At 33.9% G+C, this 23068-nt stretch overlaps 2 long non-coding RNA genes across 2 annotated transcripts; one reads left to right on the forward strand and one right to left on the reverse strand.

Annotated features, from left to right (window-relative positions):
- Nucleotides 1–14343: 14343 nt before the first annotated feature.
- On the reverse strand, nt 14344–20736 carry LOC131065818 (uncharacterized). The gene is made up of 3 exons (XR_009111477.1): nt 20632–20736; nt 14928–15048; nt 14344–14794 (listed from the first exon to the last, which is right to left on the reverse strand). It is a non-coding gene; the product is annotated as an uncharacterized LOC131065818 (long non-coding RNA).
- LOC131065819 (uncharacterized) lies at nt 18402–19308 on the forward strand. Its single transcript, XR_009111478.2, has 3 exons — nt 18402–18550; nt 18689–18802; nt 19139–19308. It is a non-coding gene; the product is annotated as an uncharacterized LOC131065819 (long non-coding RNA).
- Nucleotides 20737–23068: the final 2332 nt, after the last annotated feature.

The raw sequence follows: 23068 nt of genomic DNA on the forward strand, positions 1-23068 counted from the left end.
TTGCCCATGCTACTAAGGAATTTTCCTTTCCAACCAGCAAGTTTCTTTTGCATCTGCTCAGGGATAGTGTTTCAGAAAGTGGGCATGACCTCTTTGACCATGAGGGGGAGACCAAGGTAAGTCCCCGAAAGAGCACCAGTCTTGCATCTTAGAATCGAGAGAATTCTAAGTTGGAGGTCATTAGGGGTGTTGAAAAAGAAGAGAGTACTCTTCTCATAATTGATACATTGCCCCGAAGCCTTGGTGTAATCAGCCAGTAAGTTCTTCCATTGTTTAGCCTCCATGACGGATGACTTACCAAATAGAAAGGTGTCATCGACAAATTGTTGGATATTAGAAGGGGGGAGCGTAGAAGTAGCTTTAAATCCTTGAAGTCTACCATTGGTCACCAGATCAACCACATTTCTACTCAAGACTTCAACAATCATGATGAAAAGATAAGGTGACAGAGGGTCACCTTGCCAGATACCTTTTTCAGCTTTAAAACATCCCCTAGGAGTCCCATTGATCAAGACCGAGAACTGAACCGTGGTAACACACTCTCGTATCATATCCACAAGCTTTCGATTGAAGCCAAGTTTTAAGAGAGTTTTGAATAAAAAACACCATTTAACTTTATCGTATGCTTTTGAAATATCCAGTTAGAAAGCCATACCTGGGATTCTGCTCCTATCCATGGAGTGAATTATTTCATGAGTGGCAATGGTAGCATCCAAAATTTGATGACCCGGGACAAAACCTTTCTGGGAAGGGCTAATAAACTTCACCAGGAGGGGTTTGATTCTATTCACGAGGACCTTGAAAATTATCTTGTGTGTGGTATTCCATAGACTTATGGGTCAGAAATCTTTCATGCAATTGGCATTTCCTACCTTAGGGACAAGAAAAATGTAAGTGCTATTCAGTTTTTTTAGTAATTTGCCAGTCTTGAAGAAATCTTTCACAACTTTTGTAACATCATATTTAACAATGTCCCAATACTCCTGAAAGAACGTCAAGGGGGATCCATCTGGACCTAGGGTCTTATAAGCACCCATAGCAAAGACATCCAAATGGACCTCTTCTAAGGAGATAGGAGAAAGCAGCTGACAATTATCTTCCTCCTCAATGGAATTCAGAAGCTTGCTCAAAAGGCTATCTTGAAGAGACACATCATTCCTTCCAGACTCTCTGTATAATCCTATGAAAAAGTAAGTGGCACTTTGTCCGATTAAGGAGTCACCAGTGATCTCCTGATCAGAGTCATCCCTTAGACTTTTGATGAAGTTCCTTCTCCTGTGGATGCATGTCGATCGGTCGAAGAAGGCTGAATTTTCGTCCCCTTCTTTCAACCACTGAATTCTAGATCTTTGCTTCCAGTAAATTTCCTCCTTAGAGAGGATATCTAAAGTTGTTCCAGTCTAGAGCCAAGAACCTTCTTTTTCTTGAAGATGTCTCCAAAAGTAGCCTTATTCCAACCTTTGACTTCCCTGTTGATGAGTTCTAATTTCTCCCCAATTCTGAACATAGCAGTCCCTTGAACCAAGGTAGCCCACCAATTCCTAACCAGGTTTCTAAAATCTGGGTGAGAGGCCCACATAATCTCATAGTGAAATGGGGGGGGACCCTAGTAGGGTCTATCCTTCCAATGGAGTAGAAGGGGGTTATGATCAGAAGCAATCCTTGGGAGCGTTTTAAGGAAGGAATTATGGCCAATGTCCCAATTGGTGGAGATAAGGAATCTATCCAGTCTGAATTTAATTAGGTGCTTGCCTTTCCTATTATTTGACCAGGTGTAGGGGGCACCCTGGAGGTCAATATCAAAAAGGCTAGAAACATTAATGAGGTTGGCGAGATCTCCCATGCTATCAGTAAAATCAACAAGACCACCACACTTCTTAGAGGGGTAGAGGGGAGTATTAAAATCTCCTGCCAGCATGTACTGAGCCTTCTGGTCTGCCAAGATGAGTTCAAAAATTTCCTCCCACACAAGTTGTCTTCCCACCTTGGAGTTGGGGGCATATATGTTAAACAGTTGCCATCAATGTTTGTCTTGTTGAAAAGTAACTGCTAAGAAGTTCTGGGTGCTAGCATAGATCTTACCTTGAACATTGATGGGGTCCCAGAGGGTAACAATGCCCCCAAAAGCCCCGAAAGCATCCACATACAAAAAAGTTGCCCCTGACCAGAGTTTACTAGTAGTAGTAGCAAAATTTTGGTAGGACATTTTGACTTCCTAAAGAAGGCAAATATCAAATTTCATTTTCAAAATATATTATTTTATAGCAAATTGCTTCTAGGGACTACTAAGACCCCTTATGTTCTAGGAGAGGAACTTAATTTCTTATTTCTGTTGATTCCATCAAGGGTTAGTTGTCTGCCCCTTGCAATGTCCCTACACATAACTTTGTGTCTCGGCGCCCTTTCCGAGGGTCTTCCAACTTTATTTTTGGTACCCCCCACATCTGCTTTCTTGGCCTTGGGTTTCTTCTTCTAGATTATCCATTCTTCATTATCTGCCCAAGGAGATCTAGGTGGTGATAACTTCAAAAGAGGGGACGTTGTCAGGGAGTTTCCTGTTAGAACAAACCTTTCCTCCTTACTAGGGAAAAAAGGGGGGTTGTGATTAACAGCTTATTCTCAACAGTGGGGGACATAGCTTCATTGGGGATGGAAGCTTGATGGGTTGGGGGGATAGGAATAGCAGAGGGCATGGGGGAGTTGTTCTCCGAAGGCAAGCCAAGGGGTGGTGAGGGATCAAGGGAAAGTCGAAGATTCTTCAACGGTGGGATTTGACCTTCTTCCACGGGAATAGTTGGGATAACAATCTTCTTAGAAACCATCGGGGATTTTAAGATTTCAAGGATCTTGTCCGTATGGGGGTAATCATCAAGGATTTCATTCACATTAGGCAGCCCCAAGGGAGTAGATGACGAGGACGCACTTGGGCTGATGGGATCAACCAGGATGGCCTTTTCTTTAAGCTTGGGTTCTATAGACACTGGGTTCTTACACTCAATGTAAGTATGACCTTGTTTATTACATTTCTTACAAAAGAGGGTCATGTTTTCATAAACAATAGTCTAGGACCATTTTCCCTATTTCGACTTTAAAGAAACAAAGTTGGGGAGAGCCTTATTAATCACAACATTGACACAAAAGCGTGCATAAACCAGCCTGGTTTTACTGAGAGTGATTGAATCCACTGCAACATAGTTGTCGAACGAGTTCCCGATCCAATGGAAAATTTGTTCATCCCAAAACTTTAGCGGAAGGCTAGGTAGTCTAACCCAGATAGGGGCCATGTGGTTGAGTTCAGCTGAGGGGTCAAAGAAAGGATTCCATTTAGCCAGAGTTAGGAAATTCTTCCCATAAGCCTAGGACAAAGATCAGGTCTTCCTTAGCATTGAACTTAAATAGGAAGAGACCCCGAGGCATTGTCGAGATGTCAACACTACCTTTTAGTTTCCATCAAGATTTTGCCCATCTCCTGATCATGTCAATAGATGGTCGGAAGGAGAAGAAATGATCGCCAGGTGAAGGGATGAGGCGATTTTATCCATGAGATTATCCAGGAGCTTGATATCTATTCCCTCTTCCCTTTGGGTAAAGTTGGCCAAAGCCGCTTCTAAGGTCATATTAGTGGACCTGAGAAGGGTGTTCTTCTAGCTAGACTTGGAATCCTTCTTACCATTCTCTGTATTCCCATGTCTGGCAGTAGTTTCCGGCCCGGGGGGTATAATCTTCCCTCCATCTCCAAGGCCAGAGTCGATCAAAACTAGCGTGGAGGAAGGAGTTTCAAACTTTGCGGTTTCTTCCGTATGACCCATAGACCATGGGATCCCAGCAGTAGAAACAACAGCATGTGAACTGACCATGGTATCGGGTTGGGGGTCCAATTGCAGGGAGGGAGGGACCTCCCCAGAGGGGGCAGTCATTCAGGGGATCAGATTCAAACGGTAGGAAAGGCGGGAGAGTTGCAGAGCGGGAGCTTTCAGTAACTATAGTAGAAATGTTAAACCTCTAACTCCTCTGGATTTTAGACTATGTTTATGTTCATTTAATCATCTAATTTATTCTTTTCAAAAATACTTTAAATTCTTAAAAAAACACAAATTTTATTTTCATAAGGCATGAGAAAAAATTCCATTGAAATATATCTTATTAAATAACGAAGGGTGCAACACTTATTTTTTATTCATCTCTAAATGAAGAAAAAAATGCATTCAAATATATCAGAGGCTGCAATTTAAATAAACTGCACATACGGGACCCAAAGATGGGACTAGTCAAATTGCATTACCATGAATTGTTTTTCCCAATGTGGGAGAGAAAAATGGAAAGACATTTGTAAATGGGTCCAAACAGCACACAACTCAAAGCTTAGTGTGTGATGTTTAAGGATAAGGGAAGAGCACCAGTAGCCGTCATAGCTAACTTCGTACACCTACAGATCCTAAACGGTACATCGGATTTCAATTTATTTTTTGGTTGTCTTCGTATGCGACTTAACTACTTAAATGTAATGATCCGATCTCTATGGGTCGTTATGTGTCAAAACATCAAAAAGTGGTCATTTTGAAGTGATGACCAATAATTGACCTCTTTTGCGCCAATACCCGACCACTAAAATGCCAATACATGTTTATAAAATACCTAATAACTAATTTATTTATCATCTATTTAAAATAAATATTTAACCTAATTATATTAAATCTAAGATTTTAAAAAATCACTTTTCCATATTTTAAAATTTAAAATGGGTGGTAAAAAACAAGTTTGCCCACCCTTAACTGTCATGGTGGGTTTGAAGGAGGGCCCCACATGGGTTAGTTTACTGTCATCTACATTGCCCTAAAAACAGTGAAATGAAGATTTTTTGGGTATTTCCATTGTTCGTGATGCTTCTTCTCCAACATTCCTCCGTTGTGCTCTGCAAAAATGCCATTTCTTCGTCGTGCTCTACAAAAATGTCATTTCTCCTTTGTGTCCATTCCAGGTAACGCCTAGCACTGCGTCCTTGCAATATTGGATGTCCAAAGATGGTTTAGCTCTTTCATAGGTTCATTATACTTTGTCTATTGATGATTTTTGTGTATGCGGTTTAGGGTTTCATAATTATTTGAAAGCCCTTCTTTATTTATCATTTTATTTTATGGGTGGGTTGTTAAATGATTATCTGTGTTTATAATGCCAAAATAATTACAGAGAATGCAAAAAAAATTGATTATTGTTCATAATTATTTGAAACCGCTTCATTATTTATAATTTTATTTTATGGTTGCATTGTTAAATAGCGTCTCTCTGTTTATAATGCCAAAATTATTACAGAGAGTGCAAAAAAATTGATTATTGTTCATAATTATTTGAAACCCCTTCATTATTTTTCATTTTATTTTATGGGTGCATTGTTCAATGGTGTCTATATGTTTATAATGCCAAAATAATTACAGACAGTGCAAAAAAAATTGACTATTGTTCATAATTATTTGAAAGCCCTTCTTTATTTATCATTTGATTTTATGGGTGGGCTGTTAAATGGTTCTCTCTGTTTATAATGCCAAAATAATTACAGAGAATGCAAAAAAAAATGTATTATTGTTCATAATTATTTGAAACCCCTTCATTATTTATCATTTTATTTTATGGATGTGTTGTTCAATGGTGTCTCTCTGTTTATAATGCCAAAATAATTACAGAGAGTGCAAAAAAAATTGATTATTGTTGATAATTATTCAAAACCCCTTCTTTATTTATCATTTTTTTTATGGGTGGGCTGTTAAATGGTGTCTCTCTGTTTATAATGCCAAAATAATTATAGAGAAGCAAAAAAAAATTGATTATTGTTCATTATTATTCTCTATTTCATTTCAATGCTCTGTTACAGTTTAATAATGTTGAAATCCTTAAAGTATAATAATGTCGAAATCCTCATAGAGAATTGCAAAAAAAAATGATTATCTATTTGTTTTATTCGAAAGCCCTTCATTATTTATCATTTCATTTTATGGGTGCATTGTTAAATGGTGTCTCTCTGTTTATAATGCCAAAATAATTACAAAGAATGCAAAAAAATTGATTATTGTTCATAATTATTCGAAACCCCTTCGTTATTTATCATTACAATTATGTGTATGTTTGATACTGGATATAAGGTTGTTGTCCTCTATATGTATGTGTATGTATATATCTATATATATGTACATTGGCACGAATTACTGCCAACTTGGCACAAATTACCGCCAACTACATTCCCCTAAAAACTTGGAAAATTAAGGTTTTTTGAGACATTTTCATTGTTTGCTTTGTCTTCAATTTGTTAATATACTCACTGTAAATAATATTATTAGGCATACACTATATTACTTTCAATAAATTTCATATGAGAAATATAGCAACATCATTCAATTATTAGTCATTTGACAAATGAATCTGCATCTTAATACAATATTAGCAATATCTAATACAATATTGCGTCTTAATACAATATCTACTTTTAGTTTCTCTCCTTGATATATAATGTCTCAAGTTTTGTACCTATATGGTTATCGTCCACATATATATACACATGCATATATACATGTATATATATGAGTGTGAGTATATATATATACAACACCATTTTATTTTGTTCAAAGATGTTCAATGATGGATTTGTACTCATTGGTACCTGCAGAAATTGATTTGTTTTTTCATCATTTATCTCAATGGCATTGAGGGTCTCATTTCAATGATCTGTCTCTGTATATATATTTATACAGGCACACACGGTAGCATTTTTATTTTGTTGAAAGATGTTCAATGATGGAATTGTGAACAATATCTAATAGAATATCAGCAATATCTAGTTTTCAATCACATCACATTTACATATTTTACTCCTGCATCTCACGCTTTTAGTTTGTCTCCTTGTTATAAACAGTTTCAAGTTTTGTGCCTACATGGTTATTGTCCATATCTATGTATACACATACATATATATGCGTGCACATATGCATATATGTATATGTATATATGTATATATATATATATACATGTGTACATGTATGTACATATACATGTATATGTACGTGTGTGTATATATATAAACATGTATATGTATATATATTCATGTATATGTATATATACACATGTATATGTATACACGAAGAAACACACACAATAGCATAATATGTTCTATAATGATGGTTATTCCGAGTTCTGTGGCTATATGGTTATTGTCTATATAAATGTGTAAATGTATATGGACAATAACCATATAGCCATAGAACTTGTTGTAATCAACAATATATTCCTTATTCAAGGACGCTCATTCAGATTGGTACACACTAAATAACTAAATTCCTTCTGCAGTCAATGTTAAATGTTATAAATCTTTCAATTTAAATTATACTGTTTTTAGTAAACCAACATTTCTTTCAATATAGTCATTGTAAATAATATTAACAGGTATATAGGATGTCCAATGATGGTTTATGCTCCTTCGTAGTTGCATTATGCTTTGTATATTGATAATTTCTTTGTATGTGGTTTACAGTTTCATTTCAATACTCTATTAAAGTTTAATGTGCCTATATGGTTATTGTCCACACACACACACACACGTGTGCGCATGTGTGTGTGTGTAGACACACACACAATAGCATATTTTTTTGTTCAAAGGTTTTCAATGATGGATTTGTACTCATTGGTACATGCAGAAATGGATTTTCTTTTTAATCATTATAGTGTGAACTTGACTTCACTTTCTTTGCTTCATTATAGTGTGAACTTGAGGGTTTATAGTGTGAACTTGACTCCAAATTATTTTCTTCATTATAGTGTGAACTTGACTTATTACAATGTCAACTTGACTCAAATTTATTTGCTTCATTATAATGTGAACTTGAGGGTTTATAGTGTGAACTTGACTCCAAATTATTTGCTTCATTATAGTGTGAACTTGACTCATTATAGTGTGAACTTGATTCAAGTTTCTTTGCTTCATTATAGTGTGAACTTGAGGGCTTATAGTGTGAGCTTGAATCCACATTATTTGTTTCATTAGAGTGTGAATTTGACTCATTATGGCAGTCAATTACAAACACGATAAGGAGTCACTATGTCGAAGACAACAAGCCTTCCTCTCAGGTAAAGTCAATATGACTTTACTTTGGCAATGATCTAGTAGACAATGCAATTTGTGATTTGTTTATGTTTCAATTTGTGAATTGTTTATGTTTCAATTTCTGAATTGTTTATGTTTCAATTTGTTTAAATTCCTCACTTAGTTCATATGGCTGGAAGAAACACACTTAGTTCACATTAGAAAAAAATCTAGTAGAAAATGCATTTTGTGAATTGTTTATCTTTCAATCTTCTCTTTGTGGGGCTTTACTTTGGCAATGATATCGTAGACAATGCAATTTCTGATTTATTTATGTTTCAAATTTATGTGAATTGTTTATGTTTCAATTTTTGAATTATTTATGTTTCAATTTGTCTAAATTCCTCACTTAGTTCATATGGCTACAAGAAACACACTTAGTTCACATTAGAAAAAAATCTAGTAGAAAATTCATTTTGTGAATTGTTTATCTTTCAATCTTCTCTTTGTGGGACTTTACTTTGGAAATGATATAGTAGACAATGCAATTTTTGATTTATTTATGTTTCAATCTATGAATTGTTTATGTTTCAATTTCTGAATTGTTTATGTTTCAATTTTTGAATTGTTTATGTTTTAATTTGTCTAAATTCTTCACTTAGTTCATATGGTTGCAAGAAACACACTTAGTTCACATTAGAAAAAAATATAGTAGAAAATGCATTTTTTGAATTGTTTATCTTTCAATCTTCTCTTTGTGGCACTTTACTTTAACAATGATCTATTAGACAATGCAATTTCTGATTTGTTTATGTTTCAATCATCTCTTATTGGGACTTTAATTTGTTTCAATTTCAACACACACACACACACACACACACACACACACACACACACACACACACACACACACACACACACATATATATATATATATATATATAATTTGTTTATGTTTCAATCATCTCTTTTTGGGACTTTAATTTGTTTCAATTTCAACACACACACACACACACAGATATATATATATATATATATATATATATATATATATATATATATATATATATATATATATATATATATATATATATAATTGATCAAAAGGAAGTGCCCCATTTGTTAAAAAAATCAAACAAAGAATTGTTTAATAGTGCCTTTAAGGATATTTTGGTAGATACTGCCAACAAGGAAAACTTGGCAGCTAACAAGATATCTTGTAAGGCACTAGAAAATAGTTCTTTGTCTAGTGCCTTTTTACAAATAGGACACTTCCTTTTATCATTTTGATGCAATGAACTAGTAGACATATTAGACACTGCAATTTATATATGATGACTGCAATTTGAACACTTATGTGGCCTCTTTTGATAGTGTGAAATATATGAGATCAGTTCAACTGATATATGAGAAATATCACATCAGAAAAAAGAAAAAAAAAACATATGAGATTTATAATAACACCATCAATTCATTGGAATATTCATCTGAGATATCTAAAAACATTACAAAATATGGCAGTATGTCATTCTATAATCACATCATAGTTATATCAAAACTCAAAATCTTCTCTTCGGAGGGCTCACAAAATATAATTGATCATAGACTCGATCAATTCTCCATATGGGTATTAAATGGAGGAGGTGTCACAAATCCAACCCCAACAGACTGTGACCTACTAGGGTCTAACCTAGCAGGGGTGTTTTCTTAGTTGGGAGGGGTTTGTAAGCAACTTGCTATTTGAGCTAGTTGACACCTAGAGTAAGTTGCATGGTGTCTGAGGATCCAGGTGCAGTCCCAACTTGCATAGTATTAATAGCTGCAAAGGCTGAGGACAAGAGGTTCATCATTTCTATGAGAATTGGGTGTCGGATGGGTAGAGGTTCTGCGACTATGGCCACATCTTTCATCCTCTTTGCACACTTGGTTGCCTTTTCAGCTGCCTTCCTCGCCTTCTCAAGCTTTGCTTCTACATCTTGCTTTGCCTTCTCTTGTCTTTGAATGAACTTCTCTTGGGAATCCTACAATTTTTTGGCATGTTTTTCCACCCTCATAGCCTCCTTTTCTATTTCTTTTTCTTCACATTGTGCCTTCCTTTGTCTCATATGTTCTTTCTTTTGTTCTACCAATTCCTCATCTCTTTTCCTTTCAGCCTCTTTACCTTTTTCCCTTTGAATGTACTCATCAGATGTCAAGATCTATGACTGGCTACTAAGACGTAGCACCCCTTTCCTACCTCCACATGAAGATTGATTCATTCTCTGCACTGGAAGTCTTAAGAATCTGGTGATTTGCCTTGGCATTTGCTGCCCATCCTCTTGTGTACATGGCACAAACTCAGGTTCGTCTTCACTTATGTGAATTTCATCTTCACAATCAGCACCATCTTGTTGCTCCTAGTTGACTGCATTGGTGAAGTAATGTATCACATCTGTTGGATCAATTTCTGGCAGACTTTGCATGGAAAGGGTTATATCATCACAGTTGGATGATTCTTGGGTCCAGTCTGGTATGACAGCTTGTGTTGGCAAAGACATGCCTGCTAATGTACTTTCCAAACCCTCATTTGGCTAGCTGGTTTGTGGGGGCAGACCTGGTTCGATATTTTGTGGTGTCAAACTTGTACCCTGAATCATTTTTTGTGTTCCGCTATGGTGTTCTACAAAATCTTGAATGTCTTCCTCATTAAAACGAACCAATCGCAAGCAAGCTTCCGCTGCCATATACTTTGGTTCTTCATCCCTTGAAGTGGCATCATGTTATGTTCCAATAGTTGGTTGTATATCAACTACAACCTCAAATGCCTCACTTGGCGTCATATCATTCTGCAATGCAGATCAGTTGAGTGGCCAAATCCCTATCCTATGGAAGCCACTGATTATATTAGTCGGTGTCAAGGCTTGGGCAAAGGCCTTGCTTGCAAGAGTTGCCAACTCTTCCCTTCCAATTTCAATTTGTGGGTACTTTGACATCCATGTATTCCTCTGCTCTTTGAAATAATTTTTGAAAGGTGAGAATACAGAAACATCAAGTGGTTGTAGTTTGTGGATTGTATGAGCAGGAAGGGTTACCAAATTTATACCTATTTGCCTTGCTTATTCAACTGTCTTCAAGGCTACATGGCTGCCATGACCGTCGAAGATCAGTAGGGCCCTATGTGAGGGTGAAACTCTACCAGGGACTGAACATGGAAAATGTTCCAACCACTTTAAGAAAAACTCCTTTATCATCCATGCATATTCTTGGACTGTCATGCATGCTCCTAGCTCGCAGTTTGCAATGTACTTTTGGATATGCCTCTTAGATTTGAACAAATAAAATCCAGGAATGTTGAAACCACGTGCACTAACACATGCCAAAACAATAATCCACTCTCTACTCTTGGAAATTAGGTACAGTACACACCTCTGGCCCAATTTGGCTATCACTCTCATTCCACAATTCCTCCCATCTTGCACACCAGTCTCATCACAATTCTAAATCTGACTACTACCTTAGTGATTGAGGTTGTACATTACCTCCAAGTTGTCATAGAAAGAGGCAACAATACAAGGTCGAAGCATATTAGCCCTATTGGAGTCCACTCCTTCTACTGTTCTCATCGTTAGATCAGGGTGCCTTGGTCTAAAACATGCCCACCATGACCTCCCTGACATCCCATTTTTGAATGGATTAGGCCTATTCTTGGTAATTTGGGCAACGGTTGATTGAAGTTGACTGATTTGGAGACCGTGACCAATTCCAGCCATGTCTTTGCACCATTGGATAGTTTCATCATCCTCCTCCTCTGTTGATAAAATGGTGCATGGACCCCTCACAGTCGTGGTTGTGGCTCCCATCAGCCATGCCCTTAAAGAGGCAATGGGGATACCATACTTGATTGATGTGCCTCTAAGAGACATGTTCTTGTCTTCTATGAATGATATTGCTTCTTTCATATCACATATGCTCCATTTTGGTTTGGGAACCTTTGAGGCCACCTGTACTTATGGTGTTTATGGAATAGGATTACAAGCTACGGTAGAATGGTCATGTACAATAGTAGTTTCCACGTCAGTTGCATTGTTAGGTGAATGGTCATCTACAACAGGAGTCACTGGGTCTTCATTTTGGACAAAACTATCTTCATCAGGGAAGTGCACCCCACGAGTGACTCTAATTGTTCGACGTCTAACACATATATTTTCTTTTCTATGTAGTGCCATTATGTTCAATGAACCTACAACGATAAGGTACCAATGATAAAATGCAACTATGTGTGCCTATATAAATATATATACAAAGACAGGTCGTTGAAATGAAACTGTCAATGCCATTGAGATAAATGATGAAAAACAAATTTTTTTTGTAAGTACCAATGAGTACAAATCCATCATTGAACATATTTGAACAAAATAAAATCGTATTGTGTCTCTATTTCTATATGTCTGGTAATATAGATAATAACCATATAGCCAGATAACTCAAAACAACCATGCAGGAGTTATGTAACTGTGATGTGATTGAAAATTGGATATTGTTGATATTCTATTAAATAGTGAACAATTACATCATTGAACATGTTTCAACAAAATAAAATGGTGTTGTATATATATTTATACACACACACACACACACACACAGGTACAGAACTTGAAACATTATATAACAAGGAGAGAAACTAGAAGCATAAGATGCAAGAGTGAAAGATGTAACTGTGATGTGATTAAAAACTGGATATTACTGATATAGTATTAAGACGCAGATTAATTTCTCAAATGACTAATAATTGAATGATGTTGTTGTATTTCTCATATGCAATTTATTGGAAGTAATATATTGTATGTCTGATAATATCATTTACAGTAAGTATATTAACAAATTGAAGGCAGAGCAAACAATGAAAATGCCTCAAATACACATTATTGTAATGATAAATAATGAAGGGGTTTCAAATAATTATGAACAATAATCATATTTTTTTGCATTCTCTTTAATTATTTTGGCAGTATAAACAGAGAGACACCATTTAACAGTGCACCCATAAAATGAAATGATAAATAATGAAGGGGTTTCAAAAAAAAAAATAGATAAACCTTTTTTTTTGCCATTCTCTGTGAGGATTTCAGCATTATTATAGTGTAAGGATCTCGACATTATTAAATTGTAATAGAGAATTGAAATGAAACATATATCACAAAATGAAACAAAGAAAGTGGAGTCAAGTTCACACTATAACGAAGCAAAGAAATTGGAGTAAAGTTCACTATTAATGGACAATAACCATATAGGCACATTAAACTATAAGAGAGCATTGAAATGAAACTGTAAACCGCATACAAATAAATCATCAATAGACAAAGCATAATGCAGCTACGAAGGAGCTAAACCATCATTCGACATCCAATATGGTTAATATTATTTACAGTGACTATATTGAAAGAAATGTTAGTTTATTGAAAACAATATAATTTCAATTGAAAGATTTATAGCATTTAACGTTGACTGCAGAGGGAATTTAGTTATTATGTGTGTACCAACCTGAATGTGCGCCCTTGAATAAGGAATGTGCAGAGGATATTTGCAGGGCTCAGTAATATGCAATGAATTGGATTGTAATGAAAGTGACACGGAAAATTTTGTCTTATAATATAATTCGAATGTGCAATGCATTCGATTGTGGTAGCTAGCTATTTTCAAATTTGAATTTTTGTGGGAAACAGTCGGTCATGTCATATTAAATATGCAGTCCTCCATTCCTTCGAATTGTTTAGTTTTCTTCTATGCTTTGAATGAAACTTGGTTTTTTTAATTTGATTTTATGCAATTCTTGGTTACTGGGGAGTCTTACACTGGTTGTTGCAAATGCAGGTACCAAATGCAAATCCATTTAATGCATGAAGCTTAGAAATGATATTTGGAAGAATGTACACTTGAGTGTCTAAGAAGTCTAAAGTTGATTGTTTTTATGTCATGTAATGCACCAATAGTTGTGCATATGTAATTGTAATTGGAGTACATTTGTACTTTTTAGCCACTTGCATAAAGTGGCAAATGTAAACATTAAGTTTTTAAAAAACTAAAAATGTTTATTATTTGTGCAAGTTGTTTTGTAGTAAAATAGGAAATGTATCAGTAGTTGTTTATTTTTTTTCTGGTATTTTTTACATTTATCTTTATATTTATCTTTATCTACTGACAATTTTTTTTTTATGTTTTGGGGGGTCAACATGATAATAAAATGATGATTATTGAAACTATGTTATTGAAACTATGTTATCTATGATACTCTTCCCCTATTAAAAAGAGGAAATAACTAAACACTTTTTGATTGATTTGAAAAACCCGAGCATTACTGTTAACATGCTTCATTTTTCACCCTTGCTCTAGCGATAAGTCTAGATACTCTTACTTTTAAAGATGCTTTATTTTGCAACACTCTCTATCTAAGGATTATTGTGGAGAGGTGTGGTGTGGTTAGTTATTGTGAGAAGAGATGTTGTGTAGTTGAGGGATTTGACACCAGGCCAGCACTGAGCAATACAGTTGTTCTTTGCACAGTAGTCTGCAGTGCTCCCACACCAGTTGTACTTACTGCAGCACCTCCCTGAGTTGCAGAAGAACCTTCCAGCTGGACTGCATGTTGGATCACCCTCCACACACACGCTCATCATCATCACTATCATCATCACCATCATGATCATCACTTTCTTCATCTCCATCTTTGCTCACTTGCTACCAATACTTTATCTGCATAAACAAAGACTATCACCACCTAAAAAACAATACTTTATATAAGAAGTGTTTCTATCAATATGAGAAGAATATATGTTAACTGAACTGGGCATTACGAAAAGAATCCATTTACATTTAACAAACTTACCAATTAGATTACTTGATTTGCTTGTGTTGGAATGCTTTGAAGCGCAGGACTAGGGTACCCTATTTGTAGTTCAAAGTGTGGTGATTGCGTATGCCAACAGAAGAGTGGTGATGAATGCAAGCTGCAACCAAAATAATAGTTTTTTTGAGATGTCTGCCACCAACCAAAACAGAGTGAAAATGGATGCATCTTCAGTGTCACTGCGCACCAGATAACGGTCATGGCCATTAATATGCAGAGAGGCGGTATTGTCTTTATAGCCGCCCACTAAAATAAATAGATTTAGTTCAAAATTCTGTACTTATCTGTTCCACTTTCTTTTATGTTTAAGATCAATTCAACCGACTTTTATTATGATTTTATTACAGGTTTTTGGAAACTGAATCTAAGGGCATCTCTACTGGATTTTCCTAATAAGATTTGTCTGAATACGTCATCCCTTGGCTCACGCCACAATACCTAATTAAACACGTTACTATTATTATTATTTATAATAAAGTCATGCTCCACTGGTCAAGTACTTTATTATTTATGAAAAACTTTTCTGCCCATGGAACTGTTATAATATAGTTATATATTCATAAATGCTTTATCCTTAAAGTTGGATTAATTTTATAATTTTAAATTATTATTTTTACACAAATTTTATATGATTTGTATTTCTATTATTTTTATATAATTATTACATATTTATTATGTATTTTTATTTTTTTTATCTAAGATCAATTCCATAGTGTTTGGGTTTGATCTTATATCACATAGAATTGATCCTTAAAGTTCAAAATTTTTAGTATTCACCATTTTCATAAGCTATTATAACTCTACTTGAGTAGCATTTATGTGATTTATTGCTATGCCATAGTTATTTAAAGACATTTAATATATAATTATTCATATTGATTATCATGGAGAAATTAACAGCGTAATTTCAAATCATCTTAAATCATCTTAGGAACACTAAAATCATCTTAGGAACACTAAAACTTAGAGCAATATTTAAAGGAACTATATGAACACTACAACTTAGAGTAATATTTAAAGAGTAATATTTAAAGGAACTATACTCTGCATTAAAATGATGTAGTGTAATTTCATGCTTTAGAGTGATGTCATCAATATTCATTCATACTCATTAATCTAACCTCGGAAAACACACCCTTGTGATCTAGTGATTTGTCCAAGATTTTATGAACACTACAACTTAGAGTAATATTTAAAGGAACTATACTCTGCATTAAAATGATGTAGTGTACTTTCATGCTTTAGAGTGATTTCATCAATATTCATTCATACTCATTAATCTAACCTCGGAAAACACAACCCTTGTGATCTAGTGATTTGTCCAAGATTTTTTTCAATATCACAATACTTCCACAAAGGCAACATAGTTTTCAATAATGCACTATTATTCAAATTGATCTAATGGGTTATAAGATAATTCTACGTGTTGAGTCATTTTCTTAGAGCATGAAATCATTTGTGTGGAACACATATTCAACCCATAAGAAAATGTACAATTAATCAAAACCTAAGACATTTCTCATATTAAGAATCACTTTGATACCATTAGCAAGTGAAATTTGTGATGTTGCATCACTATTTAATCCTTCATGCTAGTTCCTAGAGCTAAATGCCTAATTCATCTCAAAAAAATTCCATGCACTTATATTACAATTATTCTTCCCAACTAGAATATTTAGATCAAGATTAATTGTATGTGATGCCCACCCTAGCATGAGAGAGACTCAAATAAATATGTTGTACTCTCTTAAAAGTTTTCTTGGCTATATCATAAGTACTAATAATTAACAAGAGAGCAACTCTTAAATTAACTATATGATACAATATTAGTATTTTTTTTTTTTTTAAATATGTTAGATTGATGTAGAGGACTTCTCTAACACACTCAAAACGCATGCTCACTTACACCATATGAGTGTTACTCCACCCAACATTCATACATAACATAACAAAGAAAATAAATTAAAAAATTGCAAAAAATAAATTGCCTTCTATTTCTCAAAGAAATAATCTTGACCACATAGGCTTTACAACTTTATAATATGGAGCTACAAGCTATTCTTCTCCACCACTTATTACTCCTCTTTATCTATGAGGAGAATAACTCAACTTTGAATGCCTAAACTCTAGCCCTAACTCTGAATGCCTAAACTCTAACCCTAGCCTCCCTTTTATAGCATCCTTGTGCCTCTTGGAAATCCCACTCCCTCTCTTGATGAACAATACATGGCTATCAATAAAGCAACACATAACCAATATATGATCTTTCAACTTCCCCAAGAGAGCTCCTAAAAAGGCATCTTTCCTAAAAGGCGTCTTTTCATATTTGTTATGTAAGCATTCAATAAATATGGGTGCATAACTCTTCCCCTTCCTTGTTCCCACATCAAGAATAGCATTTTTATGTTTTTGATATTATAAATGATAGAAAATGGTATCCCTTCTTGAAAATTAAGATTGCCCTTACACATAAGCCACAATTATTAAATATTTGCATCCCATAAGCCACAATTATTAAATATTTGCATCCCCCTATGCCCCCTTGATACTTTTCTAGGTAAGCCACAAATATTAAATATTTGCATCCCCCTATGTCCCCTTGATACTTTTCTAGGTACATGGAGACCCATAGATGATTACGTTTATTTTTAACTGTGTAACCATAATAGAAAATAAAAATAACAATATATTTGGAAGATGCAAAATTGCCCTACACCCCTAAATGCCCTTGCATCATATATCATATATGAACTTTTAGTTAATTACTCCCCTTATATAAATTAGGTTTTATTGTTCAAATTGAGTGGACAAGATAACCTAAGAATCTAGCATACCAAAGCGACACTAGCATTGATAGGGTTAAGAGGACATTTCCAACTTTTATTGTTATTAAAAATAATACTATTAGACCCTATAATAGAATAACAACTATATTTTTTTAATTATCTATGAAATCATATTAACAATTTTCCCATGTTACAATTAACCTAGCCTATAAGGAACAATCAAATTAAAAAAATTTAAGCCTTTCAAATGAGTTTACTAGATGTTCTCATCACATTTTGTTAACTTGTATATTTTCGTCCTAACATAAAGATAAGACTCTTCATACCAAATTTTCAATAAATAAGAATATTATGATGCGATTTACACAACTATTTAAGAAGAAGAGGAAGAAGACAATTTTAATGATCCACTAGGCTAAACATAACCTATGGGACAGCCTGCCAATAAAACCTACTTCTGCAAATCAATCCTTTCTCTATGCAAGTTGATGATAAATTCTACAAATCAATCATTTTCCTATGCAATGCAAATCCTTTTCCTATGCAGTGCAAATTGATGATAATTTCTGCAAATCTATCTTTTTCCTATACAAGTTGATGATGGAAAGAGATAAAGTTTTGCCCCCTCCTCACCACTCAAAATAAAAATAAATAAAGAAAATTCTAAAACATCTGAAAGTTAATTAACAATAAAATTTCCAAGAAGCCCTATATTGCGCCAAAGGAGAAAAAAGACTTATGGTTAAGCCACGGTATAATTGTAAGCAAAGGATACAGGGGAAGGGCGGCGGCTGCAAATCGTGAACTCTGCTCTCAGTAAGGAGCAAGGAAGGGATGATGGCGGCCAGGCCATGCTAAAAACTGAAATAATTTTCAATGATTACAATTTCCTTTCGAATGATTCTTTGTTTATATTTTTATGGAGCCCTGTTCCAACCTGCGCTTTTCCTGCAGATGTGATATGGTAAGGGAAAGGGCTTGCAGAGATACTGATAACCCTCAACTCTCCTCGCAGCCCGCGCCTCTTCAAGGCTTACGCAGGCAGAAGTGAAATGGCGACACTAGCAGGTTTAAAAACAAAATGAATATAAAATATTGAGTTTGCAAGCTATTTTTCTTTTAGGGTTATTTCTTTTACAACATTTTCACATTTGACCTAGTTAGCAACGTATTTACTGAAATTGTGTTTACATTTGACCTAGTTAGCAACATATTTACTGAAATTGTGTTTGCTATGAATCTAAAATCTCGTTCTATATGATCCGTTTTTGCAACAGAGTTTTTCTTCCATTAAATTCCAAATTTAACCATAGGGATTCGGTAATGATATTCGATGCGTATAGGTTTGTACCTATATTTTTTAATTTTTTAATGATTGTTATTTTTTTCCTTTTTTTAAAACAGAGAACAGAGCAGAGTAATCACTAACTGTTTCAGACTATTCTCTCCTTTTTCTCGTTATCTATTCCGCCGCTGTAACGTGAAGCATTGTAACCACTATGTTATCTGCCAAAAAAATATAAAACTGTACATTTTGCTTTGAGAGAAAATAAAAAGAGATTTCTTTTCACTTACTCGGGGACTACCATAACATTATAATAATTATTATTGTTTTCCTTTTATCTTATAAACATATATGATTTACAGGAGCAAGGTTTTGTAGATTTACAGTCATAAATAAAAACGATGCAGGCTAATTTATTTATTTAAACATCATAGTCCTGTATCTATTTACAGTGACGATTACAACTGAACTTCAAGAAATCCTACAGTAACTTTTGATTTACAGGAGCAAAGTAGTAAATGTACACACTAAATAAAAACAATGCAGAGTAAGTTATTTATTTAAACATCACAGTCCTGTATCTGTTTATAGTGACGATTACAACTGAACTTTAAGAAATACTACGGTAACCCTTGCAATTAACAAACCAATTTGCTTCTATAACAGTTCATGGGAACAAAATATTTCCTAAATATGAATACATAACTTTCACAGTAATACTGTTTTAATAGTGTGATTGGTCTCTTTTCTTTTACCAAATAAATCAATCCTTGTCCTCTCTTGATGAAAAACTTAGTCTGTACATTTTTCCCAGCTGACAACATAGTGACTGGGATACAATTTTTTTATACAGGCAATGCACAAGATCTCCATACTACTCACAGTTTTGGACTTAGCAATAGACGGAACATAGACCTCAAAACACACAATTCTTGATTTAATAATATTTAACCAAGAAGATCTACACATAAGATTCTGATTTACAGAATCACATTGAGTGGAGAAAGGGACATCAACTCAAGAGGAAATTATTTGTATCATACAGAAAAATTGTTCATAGATTAATCTTCAAATTCTTTCTGAACAATCCTTATCCATAAAAATTTACTCAAAGCAACTTCCCTGGCACAATCCATTAATAATAACTCATCATTGTTTCCATTGCTACTCATACCATATTCCATATTCAATCAGAAAGGAAAGTCTACAAATACCATTATCCAAACTTCCTCTTAAGGACATTTACCATACCCCGTACTTGAAGTGTTCTATCTAATAGATAAACACTTCACCCTACCAGAAAAACAAAAGCAGATTTCTAAAAGTTCTTTTTCTACTTCAATTTAAAACACAATTTTCTTACAAACTTGACACAGGTTTTGCAATGCAACGATTTTCAATTATATAATACTTTCACATAGAATTCTTAGCACAAATTATCCAATACAACTATTTTCATTCTATATAGGATTCACTCAGAAATCTTAGTATTTCCTGATAAATAATTGAAAATTTTCACAGAATTCAAGTGCCATTTTTATGTTTTAAAGAACCTACTTCTAATTTTATTTAGCATCTAAGATTAATAGACTTAATTGCACATATAACTCACTTTCTTCCAACTTTTGCCTTTTGCCTTTCTCTTCCACCTCCTAGCAGGCTCCTAGTTTCTTCTCTCCTCTTTTCTATCCAAAACTATCACCCAAAAATCTAAAAAACCTTCTCCTTACCAGCTGGTATTATCTTATATCCACTATCCTCTACAGGTGACACAAGGTAGTCTTCTTGACAACTTGGGTGTCAAGGTGTCACTCTACAAATCAACTTTTCTCATCTTTTTAACAGCTCCTTAATTCATGCAAAAATATTTTCCTCTTTTATAGTTTTATCACTTCCTTTTGAGCCAGTTTTTAGAATGTTAATTTTGGTGGACCTTCAATTTTCTTTTTGGTTTTTGGTTCTGTAAGGGGCTAAAACTCAAGCAGGATGGTCTTAATATTGTTAAAAGATTAAAAATAAAAATAAAATGATTTTTTAAACTGACAGAAAAATTACTGTCCTTGAAACCACTTCACATTGCAAGATATAATGTGAGAGCATATAAAATTTTATATTAGTGACAGACATTTAATATGAATAAATTTTCACGTTCTAAGACAATTCACATATGCATGTCATCATAACACAAATACCACAAAACCTATAAGCAACAAACAGTTTGAAGTTTGTTAACTTCCTAGAAAACACTTCCCAAAAATCTGTAATATTCAATAGCTAATAATTTATTTCTAGAATCTAATTTTTGAAATAGAATTAATTTCTCATCTTTTAATAAATCTTTTATTTTCTACGGATAAAATAAATATTATATTCTTTATAAAATAACATTAAATAAAATATATTTTTCACATCCTACTATAGAAAATTATATTCTCTAATTCACAAGTAAGATATATATATAATGTATTTTCTAATTTATTAAATTTTACTTGCACACAAGTAAAAATAAAGTAACAAATTAAATAATTTAACTTATTTTTTTAAGATCTAAAATTACTATCCATCAGAAGTTTATATCATAATTAAAAGTGTATTAAAGCTATAGTCCAAATGATTGGCAACCAATCATAATAGGAGATACAAATAGCAAAACACAAATAGAGCAGTTGCTAGGGGAAATTAAGGATGAATTCACACCATTAATCCTTAGGCTATAAAGGTAAAATTTGTAGAAAGGAACTTGAATACATCTAGTTAGAAATATCTTTTGTCATAATTTAGGAGCAACAAATTGTCATTGAGAAAACAGATTAAAGAAAAATGATTATGGTTGGAGTCAAAAAAGGTGTGAAAGGTTAACATAAACTCGATAATGACAAACGAATAAAAATATTAGCAATCGAGAATATAAATATTCTGCCCTAGATGAATAAAATCCATAGAGAAACATGGATTATGTAATTAATGGGAAGGATAACTGGAGAAAACAATAGTAGCCAATTACCACCAAACAAAATGCAATTCTACTTGGGGAACCCTTAAACAAAAAAAATAACAAAAGTGATTACACTATCAGATGAAGAAGTGTTGCACTCAACAACATGCCTTATATACCAGACCTTTTTTATGAAATGGGCTAGACAATGGCCTTCCAAATTTCAATTAAGAAATGGTGTGAAGAAAGTTGGGGTAAAAGCATACAACTCAAAACCCTACTAAAACCCTACTAGGGTTTTTTTAATGAAAATTAAGGGAAGGAAAAGAATAAATAAACATTGGCAATCCATTGCTAATGGATGGTTCAATGAACTTCTTAATGAAATACAAGGAACTAAAATTCAACTCTCTCACATGTTCTCTAACCAAACATCAATTTGGGTAAGAATGTATATTCTACCTACAAAATATTGGGATGCTAAAATGCTCATGTCAAAATAAGAAGAAAATAGAAATATGAAAATTAAAAAAAACTCATGTCAAAATACTTTATTAAAGTAGTGTGTCAGGACAAAGCATAAATAAGAAAAAATAAGAAAAGGAAAAAAAACCTTTAGCACAAATGTCAAAATACAATAGGGAGTGACAAAGATTTTGCATTATAAAACAAGTTTATCTTCTTAGTAAACACCTAGGTAACCCTCTATTCTCTAGCATTGAGAAATCGTCATTGTAAGATCCCCTTCTCGCTAACTTTCAGTAGCAAGATCACTTCTTGGAAGGGTGTTGGTTGCCTTCCATGGGTAAGAGTTTGATGTATAAGGTAGTTATCTTTTCTATTCCTATATTCTTGCTTTCATGTTTAAAAATGCCAAACAAAATCATGGAATCGCTAGGCTGGAAGATGAAGGTTTTTTTTTTGGAAATGCATCTTTGAAGAAAGAAAATTTAAACTCATTACATCATACAAAAAATATAAACCAAAGGAGGTAGTTGGTGTGGGATTGTGATAATGTAACATCCTAAATAAGGAACTAGAAGTAAAAATTATGTGGGGAATACACACAAATCACTTAAAATGGGCTAAGATTTTACAAAATAAGTACCTTGAT

Source organism: Cryptomeria japonica, chromosome 6 (assembly GCF_030272615.1).
Source record: "Cryptomeria japonica chromosome 6, Sugi_1.0, whole genome shotgun sequence".
Classification (NCBI taxonomy): Eukaryota; Viridiplantae; Streptophyta; class Pinopsida; order Cupressales; family Cupressaceae; genus Cryptomeria; species Cryptomeria japonica.